We start from the raw sequence: 9,739 nt of genomic DNA, 5'->3' as shown, positions 1-9,739 counted from the left end.
GAGCCCTGGTCTGGGAGGATCCCACATGCCGCGGAGTGGCTGGGCCCGTGAGCCACAACTACTGAGCCTGCGCGTTTGGAGCCTGTGTTTTGCAACGGGAGGGGCCGCGACGGTGGGAGGCCCGCGCACCTTGATGAGGAGTGGCCCCCGCTCGCCGCAGCTGGAGACGGCCCTCGCGCAGAAACGAAGACCCAATACAGCCAGAAATAAATAAATAAATAAATAAGTTTAAAAAAAAATGCTAAACAACAACATAAAAGCATACGAAAGTATAAATCTCACTGGTAGGGGTAAGTATATAGACAAAAAGCAGAATAACATAATAGGTTGAGTGGTGTGTAAGTCACTTTTAACTCCAATATAAAAGTTAAAAAACAAGGTATTAAGAAAAACTATAAACACAAGAATTGGTTAATGTAAACACAATATATAAAAAAAGAAAATTCTGACATCAATAACATGGTGTGTGGGAGACTGGTTCAAGATGGTGGAGTAGAAGGATGTGTGCTCACTCCCTCTTGCGAGAGCACCAGAATCACAATTAACTGCTGAACAATCACCAACAGGAAGACACTGAAACTCACCAAAAAAGATACCCTACATCCAAAGACAAAGGAGAAGCTGCAATGAGACAGTAGGAGGGGCGCAATCACAATAAAATCAAATCCCGTAACTGCTGGGTGGGTGACTCACAAACTGGAGAACACTTATACCACAGAAGTCCACCCACTGGAGTGAAGGTTCTGAGCCCTATGTCAGGCTTCCCAACCTGGGGGTCTGTCAATGGAAGGAGGAATTCCCAGAGAATCAGACTTTGAAGGCTAGCGAGATTTGATTGCAGGACTTCGACAGGACTGGGGGAAACAGAGACTCCACTCTTGGAGGGCACACGCAAACTAGTGTGTGCATCAAGACCCAGGGGGAAGAAGCAGTGACCGCATACGAGACTGAACCAGACCTACTTGCTAGTGTTGGAGGGTCTCCTGCAGAGGTGGGGGGTGGATGTGGCTCACCGAGGGGACAAGGACACTGGCAGCAGAAGTTCTGGGAAGTACTCCTTGGTGTGAGCCCCCCCAGAGTCTGCCATTAGCCCCACCAAAGAGCCTGTAGCCTCCAGTGCTGGGTCACCTCAGGCCAAACAACCAACAGGGAGGGAACTCAGCCCCAGCCATCAGCAGACAAGCAGATTAAAGTTTTACTGAGCTCTGCTCACCAGAGCAACACCTAGCTCTACCCACCACCAGTCCCTCCCATCAGGAAGCTTGCACAGGCCTCTTAGATAGCCTCATCCACCAGAAGGCAGACAGCAGAAGCAAGAACTACAGTCCTGCAGCCTGTGGAACGAAAACCACATTCAGAGAAAGACAGACAAAATGAAAAGGCAGAGGACTACGTACCAGATGAAGGAAGAAGATAAAACCCCAGACAAACAACTAAATGAAGTGGAGACAGGCAACCTTCCAGAAAAAGAATTCAGAATAATGATAGTGAAGATGATACAGGAACTCACTGGAATTCACTGCTGTGGAACAGAATAAAGAATAAAAAATGAAAAGAAATGAAGACAGCCTAAGAGACCTCTGGGACAACATTAAACGCACCAACATTTGCATTATAGGGGTCCCAGAAGGAGAAGAGAGAGAGAAACACCCAAGAAAATATTTGAAGAGATCATAGTCGAAAAATTCCCTAACATGGGAAAGGAAGTAGCCACCCAAGTCCAGGAAGCACAGAGAGTCCCAAGCAGGATAAACCCGAGGAGAAACATGCCAAGACATATAGTAATCAAACTGACAAAAATTAAAGACAAAAAAAAATTATTAAAAGCAACAAGGGAAAAAATGATAAATAACATATAAGGGAACTCCCATAAGGTTAACAGCTGATTTCTCAGCAGAAACTCTACAAGCCAGAAGAGAGTGGCATGTTATATTTAAAGTGATGAAAGGGAAGAACCTACAACCAAGATTACTCTATCCAGCAAGGATCTCATTCAGATATGATGGAGAAATCAAAACCTTTACAGACAAGCAAAAGCTAAGAGAATTCAGCACCACCAAACCAGCTCTACAACAAATGCTAAAGGAAATTCTCTAAGTGGGAAACACAAGAGAAGAAAAGGACCTACAAAAAAAAAAAAAAAACCCAAAACAATTAAGAAAATGATAATAGGAACATACATATCAATAATTACCTTAAATATGAATGGATTAAATGCTCCAACCCAAAGTCATAGGCTGGCTGAATGGATACAAAAACAAGACCTATATATATGCTGTCTATAAGAGACAGGACACATACAGACTGAAAGTGAGGGCATGGAAAAAGATATTCCATGAAAATGTAAGTCAAAAGAAAGCTGGAGTAGCAATATTCATATCAGATAAAATAGACTTTAAAATAAAGAATGTTACAAGAGACAAGGAAGGACACTACATAATGATCAAGGGAACAATCTAAGAAGAAGATATAACAATGGTAAATATTTATGCACCCAACATAGGAGCACCTCAATACATAAGGCAACTGCTAACAGCTCTAAAAGAGGAAATCAACAGTAACACAATAATAGTGGGGGATTTTAACACCTCACTTACACCAATGGGCAGATCATCCAGACAGAAAATTAATAGGGAAACAAAAGTTTTAAATGACACAATAGACCAGATAGATTTAATTGATATTTATAGGACATTCCATCCGAAAACAGCAGATTACACTTTCTTCAAGTGCACATGGAACATTCTCTAGGATAGATCACATCTTGGGTCAAAAATCAAGCTTCAGTAAATTTAAGAAAACTGAAATCATATCAAGCATCTTTTCCAACCACAACGCTATGAGATTAGAAATCAGTTACAGGGAAAAAAAGGTAAAAAACACAAACACATGGAGGCTAAACAATACATCACTAAATAACCAAGAGATCAGTGAAGAAATCAAAGATGAAATAAAAAAATACCTAGAGAAAAATGACAACAAAAACACAATGATCCAAAACCTATGGGATGAAGCAAAAGCAGTTCTAAGAGGGAAGTTTATAGAAATACAACCCTACCTCAAGAAACAAGAAAAATCTCAAATGAACAACCTAACCTTACACCTAAAGGAACTAGAGAAAGAAGAGCAAATAAAACCCAAAACTAGTAGAAGGAAAGAAATCATAAAGATCAGAGCAGAAATAAATGAAATAGAAACAAAGAAACAATAGCAAAAATCAATAAAAGTAAAAACTGACTCTTTGAGAAGTTAAACAAAATTGATAAACCTTTAGCCAGACTCATCAAGAAAAAGAGGGAAAGGACTCAAATCAATAAAATTAGAAATGAAAAAGGAGAAGTTACAACGGACAATGCAGAAATACAAAGCATCCTAAGAGACTACTACAAGCAGCTCTATGCCAATAAAATGGACAACCTGGAAGAAATGGACAAATTCTTAGAAAGCTATAAACTTCCAAGACTGAACCAGGAAGAAATAGAAAATATGAACAGACCAATAACAAGTAATGAAATTGAAACTGTGATTAAAAATCTCCCAACAGTGCTCGCTTCGGCAGCACATATACTAAAATTGGAATGATACAGAGAACATTAGCATGGCCCCTGCGCAAGGATGACATGCAAATTCGTGAAGCGTTCCATATTTTTGGCTTTCTGACCACCTAGATGGGTGGGATATGGAGGGTGGGAGAGAGGGAGACGCAAGAGGGAAGAGATATGGGAACAGATGTATATGTATAACTGATTCACTTTGTTATAAAGCAGAAACTAACACACCATTGTAAAGCAATTATACTCCAATAAAGATGTTAAAAAATAAATAAAATAAAATAAAAATAAAAGTTGAGTTTAAAAAAAAATCTCCCAACAAACAAAAGTCCAGGACCAGGTAGCTTCACAGGTGAATTCTATCAAACATTTAGAGAAGAGCTAACACCCATCCTTCTCAAGCTCTTTCAAAAAATTGCAGAGGAAGGAACACTCCCAAACTCATTCTATGAGGCCACCATCACCCTGATACCAAAACCAGACAAAGATACTACAAAAAAAGGAAATTACAGACCAATACCACTGATGAATATAGATGCAAAAATCCTCAACAAAATAGTAGCAAACAGAATCCAACAACACATTAAAAGGATCATACACCATGATCAAGTGGGATTTATCCCAGGGATGCAAGGTCTCTTCAATATATGCAAATCAATCAATGTGATACACCATATTAACAAATTGAAGAATAAAAACCATATGATCATCTCAATAGATGTAGAAAAAGCTTTTGACAAAATTCAACACCGATTTATGATAAAAAGTTTCCAGAAAGTGGGCATAGAGGGAACCCACCTCAACATAACAAAGGCCATATATGACAAACCCACAGCAAACATCATTCTCAATGGTGAAAAACTGAAAGCGTTTCCTCTAAGATCAGGAACAAGACAAGGATGTCCACTCTCACCACTATTATTCAACATAGCTTTGGAAGTCCTGGCAACAGCAATCAGAGAAGAAAAAGAAATAAAAGGAATCCAAACTGGAAAAGAAGTAGAACTGTCACTGTTTGCAGATGACATGATACTATACTTAGATAATCCTAAAGATGCCACCAGAAAACCACGAGAGCTAATCAATGAATTTGGTAAAGTTGCAGGATACAAAATTAATGCACAGAAATCTCTTGCAGTCCTATATACTAACAACAAAAGATCAGAAAGAGAAATTAAGGAAACAATTCCATTCACCATTGCACCAAAAAGAATAAAATACCTAGGAATAAACCTAAATAAGGAGGTAAAAGACCTGTGCTCAGAAAACTATAAGACACTGATGAAAGAAATCAAAGATGACACAAGCAGATGGAAAGATATACCATGTTCTTCGATTGGAAGAATCAATATTGTGAAAATGACTATACTACCCAAAGCAATCTACAGATCCAATGCAATCCCTATCAAATTACCAATGGCATGTTTTACAGACCTAGAACAAAAAATCTTAAAATCCGTATGGAGACACAAAAGACCCCGAATAGCCAAAGTAATCTGGAGGGAAAAAAACAGAGCTGGAGGAATCAGACTCCCTGATTTCAGACTATGCTACAAAGCTACAATAATGAAGACAATATGGTACTGGCATACAAACAGAAATGTAGATTAATGGAACAGGATAGAAAGCCCAGAGATAAACCCATGCACCTATGGTCAACTAATCTATGACAAAGGAGGCAAGGATATACAATGGAGAAAAGACAGTCTCTTCAATAAGTGGTGCTGGGACTTCCCTGGTGGCGCAGTGATTGAGAATCTGCCTGCTAATGCAGGGGACACGGGTTCGAGCCCTGGTCTGGGAGGATCCCACATGCCACGGAGCGGCTGGGCCTGTAAGCCATGGCCGCTGAGCCTGTGCGTCCGGAGCCTGTGCTCCACAACAAGAGAGGCCGCAACAGTGAGAGGCCCGCGCACTGCGATGAAGAGTGACCCCCACTTGCCACAACTAGAGAAAGCCCTCGCACAGAAATGAAGACCCAACACAGCCAAAAATAAATTAATTAATTAATTAATTTTTAAAAATAAATAAATAAATAAAAATAAAAATAAGTGGTGCTGGGAAAACTGGACAACTACATGCAAAAAGCAGCCGCATAGCACAGGGAGATCAGATCGGTGCTTTGTGACCGCCTGGAGGGGTGGGATAGGGAGGGTGGGAGGGAGGGAGACGCAAGAGGGAAGAGATATGGGAACATATGTATATGTATAACTGATTCACTTTGTTATAAAGCAGAAACTAACACACCATTGTGAAGCAATTTTACTCCAATAAAGTTGTAAAAATAAAAAAAAAAGAATGAAATTAGAACACTCCCTATCACCATACACAAAAATAAACTCAAAATGGATTAAAGACCTAAATGTAAGACCAGACACTATAAAACTCTTAGAGGAAAACATAGGAAGAACATTCTTTGATATAAATCACAGCAAAATCTTTTTTGACCCACCTCCTACAGTAATGGAAATAAAAACAAAAATAAACAAATGGGACCTAATGAAAGTTCAAAGCTTTTGCACAGCAAAGGAAACTATGAACAAGACAAAAAGACAACCCTCAGAATGGGAGAAAATATTTGCAAACGAATCAATGGACAAAGGATTAACCTCCAAAATATATAAACAGCTCATGCAGCTCAATATTAGAGAAACAAACAACCCAATCAAAAAATGGGCAGAAGACCTAAATAGACATTTCTCCAAAGACATACAGATGGCCAAGAGACATATGAAAAGCTGCTCAGCATTGCTACTTATTAGAGAAATGCAAATTAAAACTACAATGAGGTATCACCTCACACCAGTTAGAATGGGCATAATCAGAAAATCTACAAACAACAAATGCTGGAGAGGGTGTGGAGAAAAGGGAACCCTCTTGCGTTGGTGGGAATGTAAATTGATACAGTCACTATGGAGAACAGTATGGAGGTTCCTTAAAAAAAGAAAAATACAATTACCATACGACCCATCAATCCCACTACTGGGCATATACCCAGAGAAAACCATAAGTCAAAAAGGCACATGCAGGGCTTCCCTGGTGGCGCAGTGGTTGAGAGTCCACCTGCCAATGCAGGGGACACGGGTTTGTGCCCCGGTCCGGGAGGGTCCCACGTGCCACAGAGCGGCTAGGCCCGTGAGCCATGGCCGCTAAGCCTGCGCATCCAGAGCCTGTGCTCCGCAACGGGAGAGGCCACAACAGTGAGAGGCCCACGTACCTCAAAAAAAAAAAAAAAAAAGAATATACAAGGAACTCTTTCTAAAAAAATTAACAGAAAAATGGGAAATACATTTGAACAGGCAATTTATGGAATAGATAATCAAAGTACTTTAGAAACATACACAGAGATGCTCAAACTTATTAATTAGGGAAACACAAATGGAAATAACAGTGAAATAGACTAGATAAGCTAGGTGTCGGTTGGGGTGGATGTGGGTTTAGGAAACACTTTGGGTAGAAAAGTAAAGTAGTATAGCTGTTCCAAAGAACGGTCTCAGTATTTTGTCAAATCAAGCATATACATACCCTACTCTACTTTTGTGTTTAGAGCCTCAGAAAACACTTCTCAAACATCCTTAATGAACATAAAAGGATGTTCATTGTTTTTCATACTGGGGAATTGCAAGCCATATGAGTGTCCATTACTGGGGAAGCACATAACTATACAGATAAGTACACATCAGTGGCACAGTTACAAGCAATGGGGTAGATATACATAGAGCAGGATGGATGTTAAGTGAAAAAGGTAAGAAACAGAATGAGCTCTACCACATAATAGCACTTACATAAAAGAAAACTACATGCACACAAAAATAACAATGCATATTTTAAAGAACATATACAAAATAAAAAGATATACAGTAAACTCATTAGAACAATTGTCTAGTGGGTGAGGGACAGAGGAATGTGACTGAAGAATGGGGATATAAGTTAATCAATCAGTCAACCATTCCAAAAAAATCTGCATAGACCAATAAGGATAATATGCCATGTTTAACAAATATAAATTAAGTGAATGAATGCATGGATAAATAAATTGATCCAATGTATAATATAAATTTTTAAGTTAAAAGAGTTATCTTAGTTTCACAGGACAGTTACTAGACCTTTAGAGTTAGTAGACATCTTTAATCCTTACAATAAAATTCAACACAATTTGTTGTTGAACTGGAATTCTGGTTTTCTAGCCAAATATAACAGCCTTACCATATCCTAGAATTGATAACATGGTGGTAAAGTCAAATTGAGGCTTTGACTTTGTACTTGGCCATGAACACACTGCTTAGCATTTTTCTTGTTAAAAAAAAAAAAGGATAATATGCCATGAAGTGAGGAACATGATTAACTCAAATCTCTATAACTGGAATTTAAGAAAAAAATGTCCTTGGTGTCCTGGGCATTGATGGTCTCAAGTCAGCAAAAAGTCTGGGGTCAAAGTCTATGAAAAGTAATATTATAAGATCACAACACTGTCTATGAGAAGGGGAAAACACCTTGGGAAGAGTGAAGGCACAGGAAAGAATAAAAGACCTAAGAACAAATGGATTCTGGATCTCTGACTTCAGAAGATAAAAGGATAGTTAGACAAGGGAAAATTAAATCATCTTCTAAATAGGAACCATGCTTAGACTGCCAGGTAGCTTCCAATGTTGGATAGGGCAGGAGCCACAGACACACACTCCTCTTTCTGCAGGGGTTCCAGAAGCGGGCTTCCAACATCCTCAGGCAGGCCCCTACTCTTGCTCACAAAAGAATATATCCTTTAAAAAGAAGTATAATGTGATGATCTTTGGTTTGGAGGGAAAAGGAAGCCATGAAAGAATTGGCAGAGAGGGCTTGTTTTTCCCCCTCCTCCCCTTTCTCTATTATCACTCTTTCCTTAACATGCCCTAGTTGCTATGTTTTTTATATTTATTATATGTGCAGAACACAGTAAAAAGCAAATAGCAATTATAGCAGTTAGTTCTACTTCCATCTGAAGTAACAGAAAAATTCAACTCAAACTTTATTAAATGAAAAGGGGAATTTATTGGTTCATGTAATCAAAAAGTTCTGCATGGGTCTTGCAGACAGTACTCAATCCAAGGCTCAAATGGTATCATCAGGGTTGAGGGAGTCTCTTAATTTCTAGCTCTGCTTTCCTCTCTGCTGACTCTATTTTCAGGCAGACTGCTGACATATAGTTGCAAGATGGCTGCAGTAGTTCAGACTACATGCTTCCAGGTTCAAAGCTCAAGGTGTAGCGGGTGGGGGAGCATGGAATGATGTCTCTTTACTGGTGGTTTCCACAAGAGTCCTGAGATTCACTCTGCCTGAATCAGTCCAGGTTACATGCCCACCTACTGCTACCAGTTATATCCAAGAGACATTCTTCACCTCAGAGTCAAAGCTAGACCTTCCACCCCACCCAACCACATGGAATAAGAATGGGAAATGGGTGAATTCTGATGTGAAAATCAGGGGCTGTTGCAGAAGGTGGAATGTACAGAAAGGAGACAAATAATAAATGTACCTAGAGTAATTTTCACCAAGTTTTTTTTTAGTATTTTCATTTATCATTCACTGTTCCCTTAAAGCTACTCTTTTCCTAAAACAGATGAAAACCTTCTCCCTGATCTCCCAGAGTTAGTAAAGGAATCCAACAGACCACCCTGCACCTTTCAATAACCTCCACATTCTCATGGAAAGGGGATCAAATATTGAAGAAAAACGAAAAGAGGTATATTTCCTGCTCTTCTCTCGTGGTGAAAACGTGTAAAAATCAAATCAAAATAAGAATGTGTCACATTGAGTTACCAATTCTGTTAAGATTTCATAATAACATACTAGTAATTATCATTTATTGAACACCTGCTATAATGTCAGGCAAAGTGCCAGACCACTGACATATAATTCACTTAATATCGTTGACAACCATGCATATTATGTATTATTATCCCTACTTTAAAGATGAGGAAACAGAGTCAAGAAGGTTAAGAAGGGCTTCCCTGGTGGTGCAGTGGTTGGGAATCCATCTGACAATGCAGGGGACATGGGTTCGAGCCCTGGTCCGGGGGGATCCCACATGCCGCAGAGCAACTAAGCCCGTGCGCCACAACTACTGAAGCCCCTGCACCTGCAGCCTGTGCTCCGCAGAGGGAGGGGCCGCCATAGTGAGAGGCCAGCACACGGCAGCGAAGAGTGGCCCT

This window comes from Hyperoodon ampullatus (assembly GCF_949752795.1).
Source record: "Hyperoodon ampullatus genome assembly, chromosome: 2".
Classification (NCBI taxonomy): domain Eukaryota; kingdom Metazoa; phylum Chordata; class Mammalia; order Artiodactyla; family Ziphiidae; genus Hyperoodon; species Hyperoodon ampullatus.
This window is presented reverse-complemented; position numbering follows the sequence as displayed.